Genomic DNA, 27,966 nt, shown 5'->3' on the forward strand with positions numbered 1-27,966 from the left:
CCGTCCATCCGTCATTATTAAAAATGTGTTTTATATGTGCAAGGTTCAAGTGTCTTAACAAAAATGCTTATGTTTGAAATGTTTACATGTTATTTATGTTTTTACAGTTCTTGAAAAAAAAAAAAAAAACGGTGATGGACGAGCAGCCCGCGGACGGTCTGCATTTCACCAAGGGGGAATGTGGCGCCCTGGACTAGCCAGGTCGTCACAGGTAACACACAAACACCCCCACTAGACAGTAACATTAGCCAAACACAAAACCCTTGTTGCCTCCCTCCAGGGTCTGATGTCCACACCAGGTGGGGAAGAGCCAAGTGGTTGGCCCAACCCACCAAAGAGTACACAGGCCTGGAGGCGGGAAAAGTGACAGTGGAGTTCAGGAGTTTAGTCCAGGAGGTGGAAGTGTGAGGCGTAAACACTTGGGTGTCTGGGTTTGTGGCCCAGGCACTGACAGCAAGGTTGGCAGATGGTGGTGGCCGTCTGCAGGAGTGGTGAAGCAACGCGGAACCATAGGACCGGGGTCGGGCATTGGCCCGCCAGTACCGACCGGGGAGCAAAGTGAAGTCAGCACACACAGGCAGGGCCATCGGACCCCGACTAGGCTTGGAGCCGCCGACAATAGTCAAATCCGAGTGTGACCGGAACCCTAGGGGTTTCCTAACAGCCAAAGACCCGATAGAAGGCAACCACCCACACCGTGAGGGTATACAGCTACCGCCTAAGGCTAGAGACCCAAGGGCCAGCGCCTGCGGGCAAACGGGCTCCTCCGGCATCCATACACCGGGGAGCGGACTACCGTTGGGGATCCATCGTAGTCAAACAAGTACATCAAGGTGCAGGGAAAGACAGCCGCCATCACCTGTCCGGGGAGAGACACTGCAGCCGGCTGCGGGACCCGTCCATCCAGCCGTTTGGTTTACCGAGGACTTTGTGCATTTCTTGCTGAGTGAGTACACCCGTGCCATCCGGCACCGCGCCGCGCTGTCCCTGCAACCCTGCACCTCACCAACCCTGCCTCCCCGTCACACCACCAGACCCCGGGACCACTGACCCCTACCCACGGAGGGGGAAAACAACATCCCTGCTGCTCAATACCATCGCTCCCGGGATCCCCGTCACCAGCAGCGTGGTGCCCATCTTCACCACAACCCGTGGGTGGTGTCACGGACTAAATCCCCCAAACCAACCACCCCTTTCACTCACGGGCGAGGAGCGCCACTCGAGTCCCCGGATCCGGCACGCCGCTTGAGCCACCGAGCAGCAGCAGCCACAGCAGCGCCGGACCCGAGCGTTAGCGAACGACCAGCAGCGGCGGCGTCCTCCCCGCCCGCGACACTAATACTCAATTTGATATTGATTTAATTCCTTTATTGTTCATACAGGTTGACGCCTTTCAGAGACATCCGTGTCCTTCATCGGGACATCAAAGAAACAATATCGTATTGTTTCTTTGATGTCCTGATGAAGGAGACGGATGTCTCTGAAACACGTCGACCTGTATGAACAATAAAGGAATTATATCAATATCAAATTCAGTATTAGTGTGGCTTAAACCTGATTTCTTCTTCTATTGGATCTTACGTTTTATACCTCGGGGCTGCAGCTGATACCATCAATGCATGTGCTTCATAGGGGTAGTGACTTTGCACAACCCTAAAAGGTGAGTGTACCTTAATCCTTGCCTTTATATTTTCCCTACCAGGTAAGACCCATATGCGCTTTTCTATTCCACAGTATCATTACCTGGACAACAGGCATTTAGTGAAAGAGGACCACCCCTTTTTACAGAATTCTGATGACAATTTATTTCTGTCTTATACAGTGTGAGAACATCAATGGAAAATTAACAAATAATTCACATTGTCTATGACCGGAGGTGGAGGTAAGGGAAGAGGGGTTTCCAAACCCACATACTTCATTAACAGATATCTGTGGAATACATTATCGATTGTATCAGCTGTTAGTAATGTCAAATAGAAAGCAACAGTAATGACAGCGGTAATTTTGTATGGACCAATAAATTGAGGTCCTAACTTCAAAGAAGGTACCTTAAGCTTAATGTTTTTAGTAGATAACCACACCAGATCACGCACACATAGGTCCGGACCAGGTACACATCTTCAGTCAGCTGCAGGTTTATACTTAGAGCCCATGTCATGCAAATGCTGCTGAACCTTTTGTCATGTAGACAAAAATGATGAAACAAATTGGTCCTTACCAGGTCCCCCTGACGAGTGCCCCTCCAGAAGTGTACAGAACTGGGCATGTCAACCACAAACACAAAAAAAAGGAGCTATCCCGAAAATTTGGTGATTATCAGAAGCAAAACAATGTAAATACTTCTTCAAATTCTGATTCACCCTTTCTGTTTGCCCATTAGACTGAGGGTGGAATGTGGACTAAAGAGATAGCTTCATCCCTAATCGAGAGAAAAAAGTTCTTCAAAATTTAGCAATTAATTGGGTGCCTCTATCCGAGACAGTAGTGGAAGTAACTCTATAGGCTTTCAAACATTCAAGAGTATGGGAGTGAGATGCCTTAGAGCATGCACAGGTGGCACAGACAAATACATAGGTTATCAAATCCCTCCTGATCCTGGGCCACCGATATGAGTTCAAGATTACCTTTAACATCAGAGTGACCAACTTGAACAGAATCATGATGCTCTCCGCGAACGTTAAAGGGCATCTGTCAAAAGAACCCAATTGATTAAAACTGAATCTTATTAGATTAATTATAATTATATAATTGTTAAAAAAGCAAGGAGTCCATATACAAGGAGGGCTTCAACATCACATACAAAAAGGAATTATTATAACGGGTAGAAAGAGGAAAAATGCACCAATAGCTGCCTATTTGAATATCATTTTCACAGTATATAAAAGTTATACTAAAAGTCAGTGCTAATCAATTACATAATCCTAATGCAATAGGCTCCTCTTAGGCAAAATAAAATGCATATGGGATAATTATAGAAAAATGACAGTACTAGCGAATTACATAATCCTAGTACAAAAGGATCCCTTTAAGCAGAGTAATGGTATATAACAAGTAAAAATATCCACCCATAACAACCCACAGTGCTAATAGGAGATCATTAAACCATGATCTCTCTCTCTCTCTCTCTCTATATATATATATATATATATATATATATATATATATATAGTATGTATAAAACGCATTTGTTCATCCATGGAAAATTCCCAAACGCAGGCCAAAGATCTTACAGATCGATTTCTAAATAGGGATATAGTGGAGGGTGTATGGTGTATACAGAAGGGATACAAAAGGGCATGCAATACTCCAAGGGAAAAGTTGCTATATTCTGATTCCAATAAAAAAGTAATTGAACAGCCAGTAAGGTTAATAGCTACATTCAGCAATGGTTGATCCCATCTTAAAGAAATGCCCATCAGATAAACCATTGGTAACTGCAAGAAGATCAAAAAATGTAAAAGATTTGTTGGTACATAGTCACTACCCGAACCATAAGAGTATTCCACCTGTTAAATTGGTTCCTGGCTTTTACCTATGTGGGATGGATAAAGGATGTCTGAGTATGGTAAGATCAAAAACATTTAAGGGAATAAGAAGCTCCAAGCAATATAACATCAGACCATACTTATCTTGTTCTTCCAAAAATGTAATCTACCAAGCTGAATGTGAGTGCAGCAAATATTCCATAGGTCTCTCCAGCAGAGAACTAAAAATCCGTGTACATGAAAATGTACGAGATATTGAGAAATCCAAAACAGCTCTGGAGGATGAACATTTGAAGACTCTGCCCGGACATTGCAAAATGTACCACAAGTAAAATCTGGCTTCTCTTCAAATTAAGCCATTGATCAGATGTATGTAGATTCAAGAGGTGGAGATACAAGTTTTGTTTTGGGAAGATTGGAGAGTAAGTGGATATATACACTGGGCACTGTTGCACCTTTAGGTCTTAATGAACACTTTGGTTTTAATTCTTTCTTATAGTGTCACAAATCAGGTTTAAATGTATTTTAATGGTTTTTAAGTTATGGTTTTAACCTATAGTGTAGGTAATGATGTGGCAGTATATGTGTATCTCGTTACCATGGCAATTTGCCATGTTGGAGAGCTGCACTGTGCATTGCACTGGCCGGAACCAGGAAGCGGCTATTTTTCCGGATTCTTGGTGGTTCCTACGCCAAGTAAGCAAACAGCGTGTTAGTATCTATGACGACTGACACGTGATAGTAATGGTGATCACAATTGGCCTCTCACAGATTAAAACTACAGGGCTGGATTCAGCAAGTGGCATGAGTTCTGGATCTTTGGTGACTCTTTTGCCGTGTGAGTAAATAGTTTACCGGTATCCATCGTTACTCTGCATGAGATAGTAGGTGGACCGCAACATGCACTTCATAAACAGGAACTAATGGGTTATTCCTGTTTTCGGCAGCATCTATACTAATGCCCACACATGGTCACATGGCCTATCATTAGGGTATTTAAAGCCCCATACTTACCTGGTCCTATATACTTCCATTGATGAAGAGGTGAAACGCACGTTGGGACATTGGAGGCCTCATATCACTACTTGATGGGTAGGTACCATGGTTTAATGATTTCCTATTAGCACAGTGGTTTGTTATGAGAGGATATTTTTACTTGTTATATACTCTTACTCTGCTTAAAGGAATCCTTTTTTGCTAGGATTATGTAATTAACTAGTACTGCCATTTTTGTATAATTATCCCTTATACATTTTATTTTAGTAGTGATTGAATATTGATTTAGCATTGAAGTAGTGACATTATTATTAATTCCCACTTTACTGAGACATAAGAGATTAGATGGACACAATCAATACAAAAAGAAGCTGATCGCTTCCTGCTTCATATTGCTTTCAGGTGTATCTGCATCCAAGATGCAAGTACTGCTGAAAGTGTAAGGCCAAGCGAGGGCCCCCCAACTGACGGACCATATAGTTGCAATGTGTTCTGCCATAGTTACTGGTATAACCCTGAAAAAGGTGGTAAAGTCCACTATTAACAAGCTCTAACAATTAACACTGGACCATCTACTCTATGCTAATCACAGCTTGCAGATGTATATTAAAACAAATATCTGAATGTTTTAATTTTTACTGTTGGTTTCATTTATTGCATTGCAATAAATAAAATATGGGAAGTGAAGAATACCAATGGCATTTTTGGAAGAGAAAGGGGGTATACTAGAAAGAGACATGCTATAGATTTGAAAATCAACATAAAGGTACGCTCACACGAATGAATCGGACGAGTGGAATGCTAAAAAATCTCGCATTGCACTCAGACCAATGTTAATCAATGAGGGAGAGCAGTTGGTCAGCTTTTTTCTCATCTAGATTCCGGATATGAGAAAAGTCACAAAATGCTGCGATTTGCTGCCGAAATTGTCCAAGACTCGCCAATACAAATCAATGGGTGCGAGAAAAAAACGGATGGCACACGGAGATGGCACACGGACCATCCTAGTGATGTCCGTTTTTATGGATACAATCCTATCATTTAGCACAGAACACTGTAAATGGTCCTGTAAATGACTAATAGCTGTTGAGAAAAAAACGAACTGCACACTGACAGCATACGGATGACAAGTGAGAAAAAATTGTCCTAAAAGTTTTTCAACTTTTTCAGATCAAAGAGTTCCTAAAAACAGTCAGCAACTGAATGGCAATTAAGTACCTTCCAAGTCTCTTTTACTGAGCCATGTGCTTGCATTGGCAATTTTAATCTGCGAATTGGATCCAAATGGTACATGTTTCTGTAATTTTGTGTGTAACACTTAGGCGGGCTTTGCACGTTGCGACATCAGTAACAATGTGTTACCGATGCTGCATCGATAGTCCTGCCCCCGTCGCACGTGCGATATCTAGTGAAAGCTGCCGTAGCGATTATTATCGCTAAGGCAGCTTCACACGCACATACCTGCCGTGCGACGTCCCTCTGGACGGCGACCCGCCTCCTTCCTTAGGGGGGCGGGTCGTGTGGCGTCACAGCGACGTCACACGGCAGGCGGCCAATTGAAGCGGAGGGGCGGAGATGAGCAGGATGTAAACATCCCGCCCACCTCCGTCCTTTTCATTGCAGCTGGGAGGCAGGTAAGGTGATGTTCCTCGCTCCTGCGGCTTCACACACAGCGATGAGTGTTGCTGCAGGAGCGAGGAACAACATCATACCTGTCGCACCATCGGCATTATGGAAATGTCGGAGGCTGCAGCGATGATACGATAACGACGCTTTTGCGCTCGTTCATCGTATCAAAAAGGTTTTACACGTTACGATATCGACTGCGACGCCGGATGTGCGTCACTTTCGATTTAACCCCATCGACATCGCACGTGCAATGTCGCAACGTGCAAAGCCGCCCTTAGTGTGTAAAAATACATGGACATGCAAATAGTTCTCTCCATGCTACAGCTTGTAAGAAAAAAAAATGAAGTCTGAATTAGGCGCAAAGGGTTGTAAATAGGGATGATCAAATACCTCAAATATTTGGCTTCATGAATATCCGACGAATAGGTCGCCACTATGCGAATATTCTATGCGCATTGTAAGTCTATGGGAAGCCTGAATAGTTCCGAATACTGTAGTTGTTATTCGGGTTTCCCATAGACTTAAAGTGCGCATGGAATATTCGTGAATAGCCAAATAGCGGTGACCTATTCGGCAAATATTTGTAAAGCCGAATATTTGAGGTATTCGATCATCCCTAGTTGTAAAGCCATAATTGCTAACATTTGACATTACTATATTGTGAAATATCAGTGTAGATTAAAAACAGAAATTTTGGAACTAATAGTAAATGTATAAACACAGTCAAAAGTTCTACAAAAGTTCTACAAAATCAAGTGTGTAGAGAATTCATGCATTCAGCACAGTGTTCTTTAGCGCTTTATAAACTGCAAAGCAATTTAAATTCAATGCTAAAAATTAACAGTTTTTTTTCTAATTAAAACTTGTATTCTCAATCCAGTTTCCAACTTCATAGATTGACAGAAAAAAAAAATAATCATGACTATAAAAGTCCAAGGCGGGCTTTGCACGCTGCGACATTGGTAACAATGTGTTACTGATGCTGCAGCGATAGTCCCGCCCCCGTCACACGTGCAATATCTAGTGAAAGCTGCCGTAGCGATTATTATCGCTACGGCAGTTTCACAGGCACATACCTGCCGTGCGACGTCCCTCTGGCCGGCGACCCGCCTCCTTCCTAAGGGGGCGGGTCGTGCGGCGTCACAGCGACGTCACACGGCAGGCGGCCAATTGAAGTGGAGGGGCAGAGATGAGCAGGATGTAAACATCCCGCCCACCTCCGTCCTTCTCATTGCAGCCGGCGGCACGTAAGGTGAAGTTCCTCGTTCCTGCGGCTTCATACACAGTGATGTGTGCTGCCGCAGGAACGAGGAACAACATCGCACCTGTCGCTGCACCGGCATTATGGAAATGTCGGAGGCTGCAGCGATGATACGATAACGACGCTTTTGCGCTCGTTCATCGTATCAAAAAGGTTTTACACGTTGCGATATCGACTGCGACGCCGGATGTGCGTCACTTTCGATTTGACCCCATCAACATCGCACGTGCAATGTGGCAACGTGCAAAGCCGCCCTAAGCTTCAGAATCTTTTACCACATATATGTATATATTTTGACAATTCACTTCTAATTTGCTTTCATGGATCTGTGATGGTGGAAAATTGTGGAAAAGATATGGTTTTTAACATTTTTTTTTCCTCCATTGAGAGCATGTCATAATGTGAATTTCACATTGCAACTGGTTATCTGATTTTTAGAAAAAGTTCAGATGTGGATCCACAAAAAAAAATTGTCTGACTAAATAAAATAAATATTTTGTACGGGAAGAATATTTTGCTATAAATGAGAATAGGAATGAGATGTTAGAGAATTTGTTTCATTCATATATTTTCCTCCAAAATGACTCTAAGGAAGGGAGATAATTATAGATACTTTCTGTGAATAAAATGAAGCTTGCTGTATGTCAGCATACCTGAAATCTGAAGAAGAACAATGGGAGTTTGCGGCTGATTTTCAGTTTAAACTGTTATGGCTTATCACAATTAACCCCTTCACCCCCAGGCAATTTCCCGTTCTTGGAAGAACAAAAATGTTTTTTTGTTTTTTTGCTCCCCTTCTTCCAAGAGCCATAACTTTTTTATTTTTCAATCAATCTTGCCACATTAGGGTTTGTTTTTTTTGCAAGACAAAACTTCAAAAATCTGTGTCTAACAGACACACTGATATTACCAAAAAGTACTATGCGTAAAGTATAGAGATGAGCGAACCTCTAGAGGCTCGAGTACGACTCGGTTTGTCGAACGGAGGCCACGTTCGAGTTCGGTTCGGTGAGCCATTCGACGAACCTCTCGAACCCCATTGAAACCAATGGGAGGCAAACACATAAAAACACATTATAAATGTACATATACAGTTAATAAACATTGCCATAACACTTACCTGTCCCCGTGAATAGTCCTGCACTCTGTCTCCCGCCGCTTTTCCTTCCGATAATCGCTGCTTCCTCCCGGTAACCAGCACCAGCATAGGACCTATCGTGACGTCAAAATAGCCATGTTACCAGTCACGTGTCTATTATCTCATTGGTTACAGACTGGTCACATGGCTTTGACGTCATGCTAAGACCTGTCAGTGCGTCTCTCCAGTACGTGGTGATCGTTTGTGTACCTCCGTGTACCTGCGACATGCTTTGGCACACGGTCGACTCCCCGTTCTGCTTCCCCGTTCCGTTATTCACCGGCTGCCACAGCTGGTCAATAGCGGAGATCACCGTTGCTATAGCAACACGCTTGTCAGCGATGACGTCACCGCTTACAGGCAGCAGCTTCTGGTCACTCACGGAGTGAAAAGACTGCACGGGAACAGCAGCGTCTTCCTCCCATGCAGCGCTGCTGATGTAGCAGAGCTGCATGGGTTAAAGGAGAAAGAAGACAGAAGATAAGGATCGTGGAGGGCTGACAGGGAGTAATAAACATGGAGTCTCTAAGTGTGTCTGTGTATTTATTTCTATTAAAGTATTTTTTCTCTGTGTGGTGTCTTTCTTTTTTAACCCTTTATTGGAGATCTTAATGGCTGGGTCAAACTTGCCTGACATTAAGAATCTCTGACTTAATACTAGCTAGTAAAACAAAGCTAGTATTAACTCATAATTACCCAGCAAGCCACCCGTCTCCAGGGCTGTTGGAAGAGTTAGATACAGCGCCAGATGATGGCACTTCTATGAAAGCACCATTTTCTGGGGTGGCTGCGGAGTGCAATTCGCAGCAGAAGGGCTCAGAAAGCTCGGGCTAACCTGTGCTGCGGATTCCAATCCCCAGCTGCCTAGTTGTACCTGGCTGGACAAAAAAATGGGGCGAAGCCCACATCATTTGTTTTTTAATTATTTCATGAAATTCATGAAATAATTAAAAAAAACGGGCTTCCCTATATTTTTTGTTCCCAGCTGAGTAGAAATAGGCAGCTGGGGGATGGAGGCAGCCATACCTGCCTGCTGTTCCTGGCTAGCATACAAAAATATGGCGAAGCTCATGTCATTTTTTTGGTGGGCAAAAAACTCCTGCATACAGTCCTGGATGGAGTATGCTGAGCCTTGTAATTCTGCAGCTGCTGTCTGCTCTCCTCCATACAGACAGACAGCAGCTGCAGAACTACAAGGCTCAGCATACTCCATCCAAGACTGTATGCAGGAGTTTTTTGCCCCCCCAAAAAAGTTATCTGGGCTTCGCCATGTTTTTGTATGCTAGCCAGGTACAGCAGGCAGCTACGGGCTGCCCCCAACCCCCAGCTGCCTATTTGTACCCGGCTGGGAACCAAAAATATAGGGAAGCCCTTTTTTACTAATTATTTCATGAATTTCATGAAATAATTAAAAACAAATGACGTGGGCTTCGCCATGTTTTTGTGTCCAGCCAGGTACAACTAGGCAGCTGGGGATTGGAATCCACAGCACAGGTTGGCCTGAGCTTTGTGGGCCCCTTTGCTGCGAATCGCAGCCGCCCCAGAAAAGGGCGCTTTCATAGAAGCGCCATCTTCTGGCGCTGTATCCAACTCTTCCAGCTGCCCTGGTGATGGGTGGCTCGCTGGGTAATAATTGGGTTGGGGCTAGCTGTATATTATCAACTGGCCCTAAGCCCGAAATTCATGGTGTCACGCCAATATTAGACATGGCCACCATGAATTTCTAGTACCGATAAAAAAAACCACAACACACGGAAAAATATTTTTATTATAAGTAAAACACAACACAATTAGTGACTCCATCTTTATTGAAATAAAGAACCCCCCTCTGCAGTAATCCTGGGTCAGGTGTCCCGCGCCGTCCAATCCGGATCCAATATCATCTGATCGGTTTGCTGGAAGGCAAAGCGATCAGATGATGTGTCAGGTTTAAGGGCCTGAATCACATGTCACAGCAGCTGATTGTATACATGGCTTTTATACAATCAGCTGATGCATCAGTGCAAAAAAAACCCAACAAACTACACACTTCAGTGCAGACTCCTTGTCTGACGGCATCAGCTGATAGTTTAGCCGGCCGGGCGGTAAAAAGCCAGCCTCACCGCTCGACTTATAGTGTCAGCTGATTCCATCAGGTGACCGCATCAGCTGATCATCGCCAGATCTGAGAACGAGAGAGAGAGAAAGAAGAGAGAGAGAAAAAGAGAGAGAGAGAAAGAAGAGAGAGAGAAAGAGAGAAAGAAGAGAGAGAAAGAAGAGAGACAGATAAAGAGAGACAGATAAAGAGAGAAAGAAGAGAGAGAGAAAGAAGAGAAAGAAGAGAAAGAAAGGAGAGAGTGAAAGGAGAGAAAGAAAGGAGAGAGAGAAAGGAGAGAGAGAAAGGAGAGAAAGAGAGAGAGAAAGAAAGGAGAGAGAGAGAGAGAGCTCACAGCTGATGTCCAGCTCCTCCTCTCAGTGCATAATTAAATTATAATTCAAGACCCAGAAGTAGGTAGCTGGGTAACAGAAGAAGTTGTAAAGGAAAAAGTGTCAGGGAGTCTAGTCCTGACCTGGCACAACCTAGTATATATGCCTGTTTGGCTTATATTGGGGTTACAGGACCTGGACTAGGATCACTACAGCAGGACATTGCTCTTAGCAACCAGGAAAACGACTACTGTAGGAATGAGGGAACTAGGAGAGGAGGAATGGCCAAAACAGATATTGGTGGGAGTGGACTCTATAATTAGGCAAACAAACAGGGCCATGTGACGCCAAGAGTGTGAATGCCGAATAATGTGTTGTCTGCTGGGTACTTGGGTTCTCCATATTGTGGATCAGATAGACAGATTGCTGGGTGTGGCTGGGGAATCCAAGCGGTCATGGGGCACATTGGTACTAATGACAAAGTTAAAGGGAGGGGGAAGGTCCTTAAAATTGATTACAAGAAACAAGTAGAGCAGCTAAAGTCCAGGACCTCCAAGTGTGTTTTCAAAAATACTACTAATGTCACGAGTGTCACTAGAAAAACAGAGGGAGCTTAAGGGGATAAACACATGATTTAGCACTTGGTGCATAAAGGAGGGATTTGGGTTCCTGGGGAGAACTGGGCTGACTTCTCTGTTGCCTACAAGCTCTACGGAAGGGATAGGCTGCACGTCAATGAGGAGGGTGCAGCTGTGCTGGGGGAAAATTTGTCAGACGATGGAGAAGCTTTTAAACTAGGATACTGGGGGGAGAGAGGGTAGTTGAGCAAATAAGGGGATAAAGCAGAGAGAGATGGTGAGACAGTAGGAGTCAAGGCAGATTTAGGGGGCAGAGGCAGGCAAGAAAAGTAGGGAGATAAGCAGTAAGAAATGTGTTAATAGTATCAAATGTCTGCTGGCAAATGCAAGAAGTCTTGTAAATAAAATTAATTAGCTGGAGACTCTTATTGTCAACTACAGATTCTGATGTGGTTGACATTACGGAAACCTGGCTGGATGAACGCCATCACTGGATCCCAAATGTAGAGAGTTACACTATATTCAGACTGGACAGGAAAGACAAAAAAGAGGGAGGAGTGTATATATTTATCAAATCTAGCTTAAGACTTGTGCTCAATGATGATATTGGGAAAAGCTGCAGCAATGTAGAGTCAGTATGGGTATGTATACATGGGAAGTGAATTAATGGAAAGCTGCTAATTGGAGTTTGCTATATGCCTCCTAAAAAAGCTGAACAGGTAGAAGATGAAATACTGCAACAAAGTGAAAAGACAGCAAATAATAATAATTAAGCTTCAAAGTAATATTCAATAGAACATTTGAAAGGGGAAATGCTAAACCCTGGAATTTTAGGAAAGCAGATTTCAATAAATTAAGGGAAAAGCTTAATTGTGTATATTGGGACAACGTCATGGTAACTTGGGATACCGAACATAAATGGGGTAAGTTTAAGGATATAATTCTACTGTAGAAATGTAAAAGAAATCAAGCAAGCAAAATTAGCTACTGAAACAAAAATCACCAAGGACATTGAACTAAATCCCAATTATTTTTTATAAATACATCAATGCCAAAAGGAAAACAAAGCCCTTTAAAATATAACAACAAGTTAATTATAGAGAACACAGAAAAGACTAATATCATAAACAGGCACTTCTCATCGTGTTCACCAAGGAACTGACTGTTCTAGGGATCATTCAACAAGTCAAAAATCAAAGATCCCCATCTAATATAATTAATTTAACCCATGAAGAAGAACACCTATGTCTGAGTAAAATAAATATTGACAAATCCCCCGTGCCAGAAGGCATTCATCCATGGATACTGAGGTAATGGAAAGACCCTATATCTCATCTTCTTAGACTCGCTTGTAACAGGGTTGGTGCCTCAGGATTGGAGGATTGCCGACGTGGTACCGATATTTAAAAAAGGTAAGAGGGTAGATCCAGGCAACTACCAGCCAGTAAGTCTGACATCAGTAGTATGCAAAGTTTTTGAGGGCATTTTAAGGGATGACATGCAAAAATATATTGCAGAGACGAATATAATAACTGACAGCATGGATTCATGAAAAATAAGTCATGTCTAACCAACCTGTTGGGGTTCTATGAGGGGGTAAGTGCAAACCTGGATATTGGTAATGCAGCTGATTTGATTTATTTGGACTTTGCAAAGGCATTTGATACTGTACCACATAATAGTCTTATACTAAAGCTCCAGAAGCAAGGACTAGGGGAAACTATATGCAACTGGGTAACGAATTGGCTAAAAGATAGGAAACAAAGAGTAGTCATAAATGGTAGGTTCTCTACATGGACTATAGTTTATAGTTGTGTTGTTTTTTTTTCTTTATATGGACTATAGTTAGCTACTGATTTATGCGGTTAGGGTACCGCATAAATCTGTGCTAGGATTGATTCTTTTTAATCTCTTTATTAATGACCTCGTGGATGGGATTTATAGTAAAGTGTCAGTCTTTGCTGACAACACCAAACTATGTAAGATATTAAAAACGGACCTTAATAGTACAATATTACAAAACAATCATGATAAGATGTCAGAATGGGCAGATACTTGGCAAATGAGATTTAAATTTAATGTTGATAAATGTAAAGTAATGTACCTAAGATGGAATAATCCTATTTGCTGCATATACATTAAATGGAAGTCAATTCGAGACTACAGAACAGGAGAATGACTTGGGTATTCTGGGTACAAGTTAACTGAGTAGCAGCATTCAATGTCAGGCAGCAGCTGCAAAAGCTAATAGGATTTTAGGGTGTATAAAAAGAGAGATTAGATCCTGTGATCCCAACGTATTGTTGATTGTTATAAATCATTTGTAAGACCCCATCTAGAGTATGGGATACATTTTTGGACTCCATATTTTAAAAAGGACATTCAGAAGTTAGAATCAGTTCAAAGGCGGGCAACTAGATTATTGCAAGGGATGGAAGGCCTCCCATATGATGACAGGTTGAAAAAGTTGGATTTGTTTAGCTTAGAAAAAAGATGTCTCAGAGGAGATCTCATGTATATGTATAAATACATGTGTGGTCAATATAAAGGACTGGCTCATGACTTATTCCTTCCAAAGGCAATACTAAAAACCAGGGGACGTTCACTGTGAGAAGAAGAAAGGAAATACTAAGGACCAGGGAGCATTCACTGCGAGTGGAAGAACAGCAATTCTGGCAGCAAAATAGGAAAGGGTTCTTTACAGTTAGAGCAGTCAGACTGTGGAATGCCGTACCACAAGAGGTAGTAATAGCAGACAAGTTCTCAGGCATATTAATACTTTCTCTAGGCACTTTGCATGTTTTTTTAAGAGCATTTGGAGTACTTGTGAATCACAGCAAATCAATTGCCTGGAATAAAAATGTTTTGGAAAAATTTGCATGAAGTCTGCAAATTCTAATTTCAAAATATTTGCTCATCTCTAGCAACAATCTTCACAATCCGATTTAATAAGTGACATTTTTACATCTTGAAGAGATTTGTTAAACCAAGTTACCAAAACTTGCTACCAAATAAATCGCAATTTGGTTTTTACCCATACAAACTTATTGAGATTTGTTTTAGGCATTTGGGCAAATCCTGGCATAAAAATGTGTGTTTTCTGTAACATTATTCATGCAATATAACTCCACGTGAATGTAACCTTATTATACCATAGAATATCTTTTGTATGGTCAATTATCTTTATATCATTTGTTATGTGCCTTTTAAAAAAATGTGGATTGTTAATTTTCCATTATCTCTGCCTTATGAAAAGTATGGAGATAAAATCATTTGATAGTGCAGCATCCAGGATTGTAATGAATTAAAAGGCAGTAAAGTCTTTGAAACACCAATTTAAATGCAAAAGACAACAAAATGCACAGTACATCAAAGCAAAGACATGAAAACAAAACTGTTATTACTGTACATAATAACTACTGAAATTTAAAGAATAATATTTTGTTCATGTTCTTAAAGGGAAATTTCCAATATTCATTTCTGGTGATTGTCAATACAGAAAACAGTTAACACCAAGGAAAACATTTTATATGTAACAATCATACAACGCTAAATTTCTTTCCATATTCTAGATCTCCAATCCACTCAACAAGAATTGATGTAAGAGCTCATGCACACATGATTATATTGGACGAGTGCTATCCATGGTTTTCACGAATAGCACCTGTACCCATGATATTTTATGGAACTGTACTCATGTCAGTGATTCCCACAGCCTGTGGAGAACAGAAATGTTTTCCCTCTCTGTAGACTCTGGATGTAGCAGAGCTGAGGATCATTATGGGACTTTGTATGGATTACGTCAGATCTGCAAAGGTGTTTTTGGGTGTAATAAAGGGGTGAAAGAGGGTGTGTGTATTTTATTTTATAAAAAAAGATTTTTTCAGTGTTTGATATTTTTTTTTATTTACATGATTAGTAATGGTGATGTCTCATACACCCCTCCCCATAAGTAATCCAGGGCTTTATGGCAGCTGTCATTTTTTACTCTTTATATTATTCCCATTGCCACCACACAAGGGCAATCCAGATGAGCTTGGTAAAGCGCCAGGATTTGCAGATCTAATTGTCACGCTGTACAAAGGCTAGTAAGACGCAGTACAGCGTAATCCCCATTAGGTGGCAGCAGAGTAGTGAAGTAGAGACAAAGAAACACTGTAACGGAAAGGCAGCTGAACTTCAGCAGAGTAACTTCAGCAATGTTAACAGGCAAATCACCAGGGGGCAAAAGAGTAGTCAAACAGTCAGGGCCTAGCCAGGAAAGTCGCGTCACTGCAAAGGGAGGATCAATAGCAAAGTTAGAAAGCAGAACCGAGTCAGAACCCGGGAGATCAGGTATGCAGAGGGAAACACAAACAACAGACAGGAGAGGGATATCAGGGGCTGGGACAGGCAGACAAACGGGGGAGGGTCAAAGTCAGGACACAGTAGCAGGGAGGCAGAACAGATCAGGAACACTCACCAGAGCCAGTATACAAGCTGCAAGGCAGAAATATCACTGGCACTGAGACATAGGTAGAGAGATAATATATAGAGTACTGGGATCAAGCAAGAGGCAAGGGAAGTTAAGCCATGACATGACCATACCAGAGCTGAGTATAACTAACAGCAGGGAAATGCCGGCCTGGATCATGACAATAATATGATGTGCCAATTCTGGGGAGCTGCAAGTTGGTATTTTTAGGCGGGGGGATAATATTTATAGATCCTCTCATCTTGATAATACCAGCACCCACCTGTCTGCTTTTCCATGGCTGGATATAAAAAATGGGGGGGGGACCCAACATTTTAAGTAAAAAACAATTATTTATATGAATATTAAAAAAAAAAAGAACAAGAACACCTTAATTCCCTAAATTTTGATATTCAACTATGGTAAAACCCACAGGTGGGGCCTGTTGCCTGTTGGTGTTATTTTACCCATAGTGGCTGTCAAAATATAGTGGGAGGGTACATCATTTTTTTAAATGATTTATTAATTTCTTTTGACGCTAGTGTAGGGAGAGGTGCTGCTGAGCTAGGACATATTTAGTGTGCCAGAAAGCACGGGGAGAGGAAGAACGCTTCTGCTCCCCGTTCTGTCTAGTCACTCAATGAGTGAGCAGAGACTGCGGGTTGGTAAGTGGTAATGTCACCGCTGACATCATTGCTTAATGAGCGGGTAACTATAGTAACGGTATTCTCTGATCACATGATTATCGGCGCCGTGATACACCGGCTCCTGCAGGAGTTAACTCCCTATTTACCAGCGCATGCAGGAGCTGGTGAATTGTGGCGCCGGGAATCAGGTGATCGGAGATTGCTATAGTAACCCGCTCGTTGGGCTACTATGGCACTGGTGGCAGCGGTAACGTCACCGCTTACCAACCCGCAGTCTCTACTCCCTAGATAAGTGATTAACAGCACGGGGAGCAGAGGTGTTCTTCCTCCTCCATGCTTTCTAATATAGTAGAGCTGAATTGGTTGAAGAAGACAGAAGAAAGAAGACCAGGATCGTGGAGGGGTGAGAGGGAGTAATAAAGATGGAGTCCCTAAGTGTGTCTGTGTATTTATTTCTAATAAAGTTGCTTTTTTTCTCTCTTTTTTTAACCCTTTATTGGAGATTCTTAATGGTTGGGTCAAACTTGTTCTGACATTAAAAATGTCGGGCTTAATACCAACTTGTAAAACAAAGCTGGTATAAATCCCTTATTACCCAGCGTGCCACCTGGCACCAGGGCCGCTGAAAGAGTTGGATACAGTGCCAGAAGATGGCACTTCTATGAAAGCTCCATTTTTTGTGGTGGCTTTGAACTGCAATTCGCAGCAGGGGAGGGAGGGCAGAAAAATTGTGCTTCCCTGCGCTGTGGATTCCAGTCCCCAACTAACTAGTTGTACCTGGCTGGACACAAAAATTGGGCGAAGCCCACGTCATTTTTTTTTAATTATTTAATGTAATTCATTAAATAATTAAAAAAGGGCTTCCCTATATTTTTTGTTCCCAACAGGGTACAAATAGGCAGCTGGGGGTTTGGACAGCCCGTACCTGCCTGCTGTACATGGCTAGCATACAAAAATATGGCAAACCCATGCCATTTTTTATTTTTTTTTAGTTTTTTTGGCAAAAAATAAAAAGAAGGGCTTCTCAGGATTTTCCATTGCCAGTGAAGGTAACACAAAGCAACAGGGGTTAGCAGCCAGTAGCTGCTTGGGTTACCCTTAGCTAGCAATAGAAAATGCAGCGGGAGCCCACACATTTTTTTTACCTTTTTTTATCCCTAACCTTAGGGTTAGGGTTATGTGTTTGGGGTTTTGTTTTTTTTATTTTTTAATTAATTTAAAAAAAAAAAATCGATATGGGCTTCACCATATTTTTGTATGCCAGTAAGGTACAGCAGGCAGGTATGGGCTACCCCCAAACCCCAGCTGCCTATTTGTACCCAGCTGGAAACCAAAAATATAGGGAAGCTCTCTTTTTTATTATTTCATGAATTTCAAATATGCAGCTGGGGACTGGAATCCACAGTACTGGGTGGTCCAAGCTTTCTGCCCCCCCCGCTGTGAATTGCAGTCCGCAGCCGCTCCCGCAAATAGTGTGTTCATAGAAGCGCCATTTTTTGGAGCTGTACTCAAGTCTTCCAGAGGCCCTGGTGCCGAGTGGCTCGCTGGGTAATAATAGGGTTAGGGCCAGCTGTGTATTATTAGCTGAACTTAAGCCCAAAATTCATGGTGTCACACCAATACTAGACATGGCCATCATGAATTTCAAGTAAAGATAAAAAAACACAACAAAGAGAAAAATATTTTTCTTAGACACAAAACACATCCCAATTAGTGACTCCATCTTTATTGAACTGAAGAACCCCCTCTCTGCTGTAGTCCTGGGTCGATGGTCCCGCGTTGTCCAATCTGGATCCAATATCATCTGATCATTTACCAGAAGGCAATCCGATCAGATGATGTGTCAGGTTGAAGGATCTGAATCAGATGACACATCAGCTGATCATTTAAAAGCCATTTAAAACAATCAGCTAATGCATCAGTAGAAAAAAGCTATACTCACCTCTCAGCAGACTCTCAGGACACGTCCGATCGGCTCCAGGAGCCGGCGGTAAGCAGCTGATGCTGTCTCCTGACAGCATCATCTGATCATTTAAACTGGCTGGGCGGTAAAAAGCCGGTTGGCTCTTATGAAAGATCAGCTGATTCATCATCTGATTGTTTAAAAGCTGGGCGATAAAAAGCCGGACGGCTTTTCCCTGCTACACTTAATCAGATGATGCTGTCAGCTGATCATTTGAACTGACTGGGCAGTAAAAAGCCAGCTTTTGACCGGACTTAAACAATCAGATGATGCTGTCAGGTGAGTATGCTATTTTTTTCTACTGTTCACTTTTGATTTTGCTTAGCAGCAAATGTACAGGCAGAAAGAAGCTGCCCCACATACACTACTAAGTGAAAGTGCATGTCACACATGTAACATGGGAGAAGGAACACAGGATTCTTCCTCCCCCTCATACACAGACAAAATTGTTCACAGCAGTGACCTGGGAGTCAGAAATGCTTACAGGGGTCTTCCCTGTGCTGATCCCATGTCATTTGAGCTCTGTTCTTATACTTTTGTGACATTTTTAGGCTTTCTGCAGACCGCCGTGGGTGCCGCCGGAAAAATGCTTGCGTTTCACATAGGTTAAAATTGGCCTCAGTGCTCGGGTTGAGTACCCGAGCATTTCAATATGATCGATCCGAGCATTGAGCACCTGAGCATTTTACTGCTCGTTCATCCCTAGTGCCATTGTATTTGTTCTGTCAAGAAGAGTTTTCAGCAAGGTTCCATGGTATCATTATCAGGTCCAAATAAATTTAATATATGACAGCACAATGGCTCTTTGACAATAATACCTTTGCACTGAATGGAAACTTGCCCTGCAATTATAAATTATGTTGAAAATATAATCAGTTGAGGTGATTCCGTGAAGGGGAAAAAAAAAAACATTAAAGAGAACCAACCACTAGGGTTTTGAGATATGAACTAAATGCAGTGCCATACTGGCACCAAGTACCTGAATCCAGGTATACCTGTTGCAGAAATATCGGTTGTTTGGTTGATGAATATCTTTAATCAAATTTGCAGAAATGCACTGCACTTTTATTGATAAATGCAATAGAGGTGAGCCTTAATGGGTTGGGTCCTCGACGTTTATTTCTCCTCTGGCGTATTCCTGGCTTGTCCTCTTTCTTTATTTGAATATTGTGCCACCATTGCTGTTTTTAGTGGTGTATGCATTGCCACAGTAATTCAATCATTAAAATGGTGCCGGAGTCTGTGCATGCGTGTACCGCTATCTCCATTTTTTGAAGACACTGCAGTAGAGACTATGAGCAGCTGGTCTGCGCGCACAGATGTAAGAAAAAAAAATTGCCGATGCCTTTCATAGTCTTCATCGCAGTGTCTTCAATAATATGGCACTGTAGATAGCGTTATGCACAGGCGTGGACTCCAGCACCATTTTATTGATGACAGAATTACTGTGGCAATGCACATGTGCCGACAACAACAGCAATGGCAGCGCAGCGCGATATTCAAATAAAGAAAAGGGGACAAGCCAGGAGAATGCAGGAGGAGGAACAAGCACCAAGGACCCGACCCACAAATGCCCGCCCCCGTGGCACCTGTCAATCAAAGTGCAATGCTTTTCTGCAACTTTGATTAAAGATATTTAATCAACCAAGCATCGGATCTTTCTACAACAGGTATGCCTTGATTCAGCATTTTAGTGCCAGTATGGTACATCCTTTAGTTACAAATTCCAGGTAGTTGGTTCTTCTTAGGCTAATAAAGAACCAAAAGAACAATAAGAAAAAGAGGGAAAATTGGGATAGCTAAACATTTCTTTGAAAAAAGTATCATGTATCCAAAATTAGATGGCTGAGAATAGAGCAAGTTGATGGTCAGAATGATGTGGATATTAAATTATGGTTATTGCCAAGAAAAGCTAATCGAATTCTCAACTTGGGTGCTGTTAAACTAAAGGGGTTAAATGAGCAACTTAACCTTAATATAAGTAATGAGCGAGTATGCTTGTTACTACTCGGTACTCGCACGAGTATCACTGTACTCGGGCTACTTGGCGGGGACCGAGTAATCTCGCGATACTCGTGCTGTACTCGTGGTCTTCATCCCTGCATGTTGGCGCTCTTTTGAGAGCCAGCCCTCATGCAGGGATTGGCTGGCAGACCACTGCAATGCCACAGCCCTGTTAGTTGTGGAATTGCAGTGATTGGCCGGCCCGCACAGCGTGACCAAGCCTTTATACCGGCGGGCGCGCTGTGCTCTGCTCACAGCCATCCAGACAGTCAGTGCAGGGAGAGGGTTGCTGCTTCAGGGAAAGGTTTGCGGCCCTTTATAGTTATTTCCGGAGCAGGGCTGCAAACAATGTGACCAGAAGTCCTTCTCAGGACATCCAATAAGTTGTATACAGGCAGGCAGGGAATAGCCAGGTCGGAGTACAGTAGCAGAGTCCTTCTCAGGACTATTGTTGCTATATACAGGCAGGGTATAGCCAGGTCGGAATACAGGCTAGTGACCAGAAGAGTCCTTGTCAGGACTATTGTAGCAGTATACAGGCAGGCAGGCAGGCAGGCAGGGTATATAGCCATTCCTAGTGGTGACCGTATACCAGCCTTCATCATATCTGGGGCTGGTGTACACAGTCTAAAACAGTCCAGATAGTGTCAGACTTCTCAGTAATATTTGTCGCTCCTAAAAACCTGTTAGGTTCTTATTGCGTCCGTGCTTGCATTTAAAAACCGCACGTGTGTGCCTGTCGGTGGCAGCGTACAGGTGCACTTGTGTGCGTTTTTCACAAACTATTATATAACGCACAAGTGTAGTGTATAATACACGTCAGTCAGCAGTGGCTGATAGTGTCAGACTTCTCAGTAATATTTGTCGCTCCTAAAAACCTGTTAGGTTCTTAGTGCGTCCGTGCTTGCATTTAAAAACCGCACGTGTGTGCCTGTCGGTGGCAGCGTACAGGTGCACTTGTGTGCGTTTTTCACAAACTATTATATAACGCACAAGTGTAGTGTATAATACACGTCAGTCAGCAGTGGCTGATAGTGTCAGACTTCTCAGTAATATTTGTCGCTCCTAAAAACCTGTTAGGTTCTTAGTGCGTCTGTGCTTGCATTTAAAAACCGCACGCGTGTGCCTGTCGGTGGCAGCGTACAGGTGCACTTGTGTGCGTTTTTCACAAACTATTATATAACGCACAAGTGTAGTGTATAATACACGTCAGTCAGCAGTGGCTGACAGTGTCAGACTTCTCAGTAATATTTGTCACTCCTAAAAACCTGTTAGGTTCTTAGTGCGTCCGTGCTTGCATTTAAAAACCGCACGTGTGTGCCTGTCGGTGGCAGCGTACAGGTGCACTTGTGTGCGTTTTTCACAAACTATTATATAACGCACAAGTGTAGTGTATAACAAACGTCAGTCAGCAGTGGCTGATATTGTCAGACTTCTCAGTAATATTTGTCGCTCCTAAAAACCTGTTAGGTTCTTAGTGCGTCCGTGCTTGCATTTAAAAACCGCAAGTGTGTGCCTGTCGGTGGCAGCGTACAGGTGCACGATTTGCACAAACTTGGATATAACGCACAAGTCTAGTGAATACACGTCAGCACAGCATTGCAAAATGCGCAAGGCCGTTGGCAAGGAACAAGGAAGTGGACGTGATGGTGGTGCAGGCAGAGGCCGAGGTCGTGGGCAAGCTCTAATTTCGCCACAACAAAGGGCCACATCTAGTCGCTCGCACGTCCTGTCCCAAATTCTTGGGGACCGCAGCAGTACACCGCTCTTGAACCAAGACCAGTGTCAACAGGTTGTTAGTTGGATAGCGGATAATGCTTCCAGTCAGATTGGCACCACCACAAACACTCTGTCTTCCACACGGTCAAGTGTCAGTAGCCGTGATACTGCACCGCACATTTCAGAACCTGATCCTCCTTCCTACCACAAGGCTGATTACACGTCCTCGGACATTACTGATCCCACACTTGGACACTCGGAAGAGCTGTTCACGTTTCCATTCGCACATTCTGGCCTCTCGCCAGCTAATGTTGAAGTGGGTCATGAGGAGATCGTATGTACAGATGCCCAAATATTTGAGCAGCCACGTTCTCACGAAGTTGGCAACGTGTCTCAACAAGGGGTGGACGATGATGAGACACAATTGTCAGGAAGTCAGGAGGAGGAGCAGGGTGCGGAAGAGGAAGACGACGTGGTGGATGATCCAGTAACTGACCCAACCTGGCAGGAGGATATGCAGAGCAAGGACAGCAGTGCACAGGGGGAGGGAGGCGTAGCATCCCAACAGGCAGTAAGAAGCAGGGTGGTGGCTCCAGGCAGAAGTCAGGCAACCGTTCCCCGGAACAACAACACGACACAAGGTGCCTGTACAAATGTTAGGTCTTCCCGAGTCTGACAGTTTTTTAAGTTGGCTCTAGATGATTCTAAAAAGGCCATTTGCAACACCTGCCGTGCCAGCATCAGCAGGGGTACCAAAACTAGCAGCCTGACCACCACCAGCATGATCAGGCACATGTCAGCGAAGCACCCGACTTTGTGGGAAGTACAACAGAGTCGAGGAGCAGTGCTTGCTGATGTCACTGCTACGTCTTCGCTGGTTGTGCATGCGAGCCAATCCCCTGTCCATGCTGCCTGCGAACAAGCCTCCTCCGGTCCTGCACCTGCAGTTGCCTACGCAGAAATAACACCATCATCAAGCACGTCCTTGTCCCAACGCAGCGTTCAGTTATCCATTCAGCAAACCTTTGAACGCAGGCGCAAATACACTGCCAATGCCCCACATGCCACAGTTCTAAATGCTAACATTTCGCGACTGCTTGCGCTGGAAATGTTGCCTTTTAGGCTGGTGGAGACAGAAGCATTCCGCGACCTGATGGCGGCAGCTGTCCCACGTTACTCGGTCCCCAGCCGCCACTATTTCTCCCGGTGTGCCGTCCCCGCATTGCATAACCACGTGTCACAAAACATCACACGTGCCCTGAACAACGCTGTTTCACCCAAAGTCCACCTAACCACAGACACGTGGACAAGTGCTTGTGGGCAAGGCCGCTACATCTCGTTGACGGCACACTGGGTTAATATTGTGGAAGCTGGGACCCAGTCTGAGCGAGGGACGGAACACGTCCTTCCCACACCAAGGTTTGCAGGCCCTACCTCAGTCAGGGTTTCACCCACACTCTACAGCTCCGGAATGTCATTCTCTTCAGCCTCCTCCTCCTCCTGCACATCCTCATCCACTTTACCCTCCACACCAGTCCCAAGCTGGAAGCACTGCAGCACTGCCTTGGCGAAGCGGCAACAGGCTGTGCTGAAGCTAATCTGCATAGGTGACAAACCCCACAATGCAGAAGAGGTGTAGACAGCTCTGAAACAGTAGGCAGATCACTGGCTCACACCTCTGAACCTAAAGCCAGGAAAGGTCGTGTGTGACAATGGCCGGAACCTGGTGGCGGCTTTGAGGCGAGGCCAGCTGACACATGTTCCATGCGTGGCCCATGTGCTCAACCTCGTGGTTCAGCGGTTTCTAAAGTCATACCCAGAGCTGTCTGATCTGCTGGTAAAAGTTCGCCGCCTGTCTGCACATTTTCGAAAGTCACCTACTGCTTCAGCCAGCCTTGCCGGCTTTCAGCGCCGTTTGCATCTTCCGGCTCACAGACTGGTGTGTGATGTCCCCACGCGTTGGAATTCAACTCTGCACATGTTGGTCAGGATATGTGAGCAGAAGAGGGCAGTTGTTGAGTACCTGCATCACCTAAGCCGTCGGGAAATGGGTCAAACTCCACACATAACACCTGAGGAGTGGAGATGAATGTCCGACCTATGTACCATCCTCCAAAACTTTGAGGACTCCACCAAGATGGTGAGTGGTGATGACGCCATTATTAGCGTCACCATACCGCTACTCTGCCTTCTAAAACGGTCTCTGCTCAAAAACAAACATGATGCATTGCAGGCGGAGCGCGATGAGTTGCAGCAAGAAACAGTAGTGGGTGTGGGTGATAACACACAGCCCAGCCTCGTCTCATCACAACGTGCAGTGGAGGACTATGACGAGGAGGAGGATGAAGACATGGAGCAACTCTCCGGCCAAATTGAGGATATGACATGCACACCAGTCATATCCTCGGTTCAGCGTGGCTGGCCAGAGGACAGGGTAGATGAGGAGGAGGAGGAGGAGGACAGCATGTTCAGTCATCGTGTTGGTCAGGCTACTGAAGTCCTGGCTGTTAAGTGTTACGGTTGCTGCGAGCACTGGAGTCTATGTCCAGATTTCTTGCTACTGCACATGTGCGAGCGCTGGAGACTAAGTCCAGATTTCTTTCTACTGCACATGTGCGAGCGCTGGAGACTAAGTCCAGATTTCTTGCTACTGCACATGTGCGAGCGCTGGAGACTAAGTCCTATCTTGGAGCCATTGCACATGTGCGGGTGACATCATCGCTGACACGAGGTCACATGTCTCTGACACCTTCTATGCCGATTGGTCGCTGGTCATGTGCTTGTGACGCCTTGCTCGGTGATAGGCCAGCATGACGTCACTCTTGTCGTTCTGGCAGCGGATTGGCTCTGGTGTCCTCCATCTTGGATGAGGCACAGAGTCTATATAAGACCCTGACACACGCCGCATGGCGCTCAGTCCTCTTGGTTCATGCATGAGGGTAGACGCCCTGTGCACGTTCCTCTAGGCATTCCTCTGTCTATGCTAGGTGAGCGCTACCGGCAGGGTAGCGTTCTTATACCTTACAGCTTCGGCTGCTGTCCATATCCTTACCTCTTAGGGGAGCGGACATAGGCAGGTGCCTGAGGCACATGGTCTGGCTGGGCCTTGTGATTCGACTCGTAGGTGGACGTTGCCGCTAGGGTAACGTTCCTTATACTGCGTCTGGCAGTTGTTCGTATCCTCGCACACTAGGGGAGCGAACAGAGGTAGGAGCTTTGTGCGGCTTACGCTGCTGTTCGTCTCTTTTTCACCACTAGAAGAGCGGACCTAGGCAGGTGCCATATCTAGTGGTTCGTGTCCTCGCACACTAGTGGAGCGAACGCAGGTAGGAGCTTTGTGCGGCTTACGCTGCTGTTCGTCTCTTTTGCACCACTAGAAGAGCGGACCTAGGTAGGTGCCATTTCGCACACATTGCCTTTGTCTCTGTGATTATTAACAGAGATCATTCCACACACCCTCCAAGTAAGGGAGGAATTGCTTTTTCTTACTTATTATATCCTTCTGTGAGTTAACAGAGGTATTGCACTCTGCCATAGTCTGCAGCAAAGTCTTTGCACGGTGGACCCTGACTGTCTGATACTCCTTTAGGTCATTATCAGACAGCCCCCCGTGACATTAGGACTGAGCCAAGGGTCTGGCAGTTATGGCAGAATATCAGCAGTTACACCATTACATACAAGTACTTGAGTCACGGCTCAAGAGTATAGAGGATAAACCTCAGACCATGGTGACAGCTGCACATGATCCTCGACTTGCTCTGCCAAACAGATATTCTGGCGATGCCAGATCATGTCGTGGTTTCATTAGTCAGTGTCAGATACACCTAGAGGTCAACTCTTCTCGCTTCTCTACGGAGAGGTCCAGAGTAGGCTTTATCATCTCCTTACTTCAGGACAAAGCCTTAGAATGGGCGACTCCCCTATGGGAGCGCTCTGATGTGGTTACTCTGAGACATCAAGACTTTCTTGATGCTCTTAAGGCGGTATTCATGGGTCCGCAGGTTACCCATGATGCGGCCCTGAGACTGTTAGATCTATCTCAGGGTTCGTTATCCACTAGTTCTTATGCCATTGCTTTTAGAACTCTGGTGGCAGAACTAGATTGGCCAGAGAAGGTGTTGATTCCTATCTTCTGGAGAGGGTTGGCAGGCTATGTCAAGGATGCTCTTGCTACTCGTGAGGTCCCTGCTTCTCTGGAGGACTTGATCACAGTAGCAACGAGGATCGATGTACGCCATAAGGAACGTAGACTCGAGGTCTCTTCCTCACGCCCTAAGCCTCGGGCTATTCCAGTTGTTGAGGGTCCACTACCATCTTCCTCAGCATCTGAAACATCTCCCACTCCTTTGGAGTTAGGTCATACGTCCTCCAGACTACGCAAGTCTGGTCCTCCTATATGTTACGTATGTCGTCAGGCTGGGCACTATGCCAACAAGTGTCCTAGTCGTCAGGGAAACTCCCTGGCCTAGTAACCATTAGAGGGGGGTTACTAGAGACGTCTTCTGCACCCTCTAAGTGTTGTATCCCAGGTCAGCTCTCGTTATCTGAGAATACATGGCCTATTATGGCTTTTGTGGATTCCGGAGCTGACGGGACTTTTGTGTCCTCAGGATTTGTAAAGGGACACAATATTCCCTCTATCATGTTAGAGGCGCCTATTCCTGTCCGTGTTGTTAATGGAACTATGTTGTCTGACTCCATTACATTGAGGACAGTTCCCTTGCGCCTTTCCCTGTCTCAGGGTCACATAGAGGAGATTTCTTTTCTTGTTTTGCCTGAGGGTATAGACGACGTCCTTCTGGGTCTTCCATGGCTTCGGACTCATGCTCCTCACATTGACTGGGAGTCTGACAGCATTATTAGTTGGGGTTCGAAATGTCAGTCCCGATGTCTTCCCTTACCACCTAAGGTCATTGCGGTTGCATCTACTGATCTCTCTCCCATACCTACACCCTATCTGGATTTCGCTGACGTGTTCTCCAAACAGGGTGCTGAGGTTCTTCCACCCCATAGGCCGTATGACTGTGCCATAGACCTTATCCCAGGTTCGGTTCCACCTAAAGGCAGGGTTTACCCCCTGTCGATACCTGAGTCGGAGGCCATGTCAACCTATATAAGAGAGAGTTTAGAGAAGGGGTTCATTCGTAAGTCTGTCTCTCCCGCGGGAGCTGGGTTTTTCTTTGTTCGGAAGAAAGAGGGTGATTTGCGTCCCTGCATAGATTACAGGGGTCTCAACGCAATCACAATAAAGAACAAATACCCATTACCTTTAATTTCGGAGCTCTTTGACAGACTGAGAGGAGCTCAAGTTTTTACGAAGTTGGATCTGCGGGGTGCGTATAACTTGGTACGAATTCGAAAGGGTGACGAATGGAAGACCGCTTTTAACACCCGAGACGGTCACTATGAATACCTCGTCATGCCTTTTGGGTTATGTAATGCACCCGCAGTATTTCAGGACTTCGTAAACGATGTGTTCAGGGATTTACTGTTATCCTCAGTAGTGGTGTATCTGGACGACATCCTGATTTTTTCTCCTGATCTGGAGACTCATCGTCAGGATGTCGTTCGTGTCCTTTCCCGTTTAAGGGAGCACTCATTGTTTGCTAAACTCGAGAAATGTGTATTCGAGCAGTCCTCATTGCCTTTTTTGAGTTACATTATCTCACAAGAGGGCCTGGCTATGG

Source organism: Anomaloglossus baeobatrachus, chromosome 3 (genome assembly GCF_048569485.1).
Source record: "Anomaloglossus baeobatrachus isolate aAnoBae1 chromosome 3, aAnoBae1.hap1, whole genome shotgun sequence".
NCBI lineage: Eukaryota > Metazoa > Chordata > Amphibia > Anura > Aromobatidae > Anomaloglossus > Anomaloglossus baeobatrachus.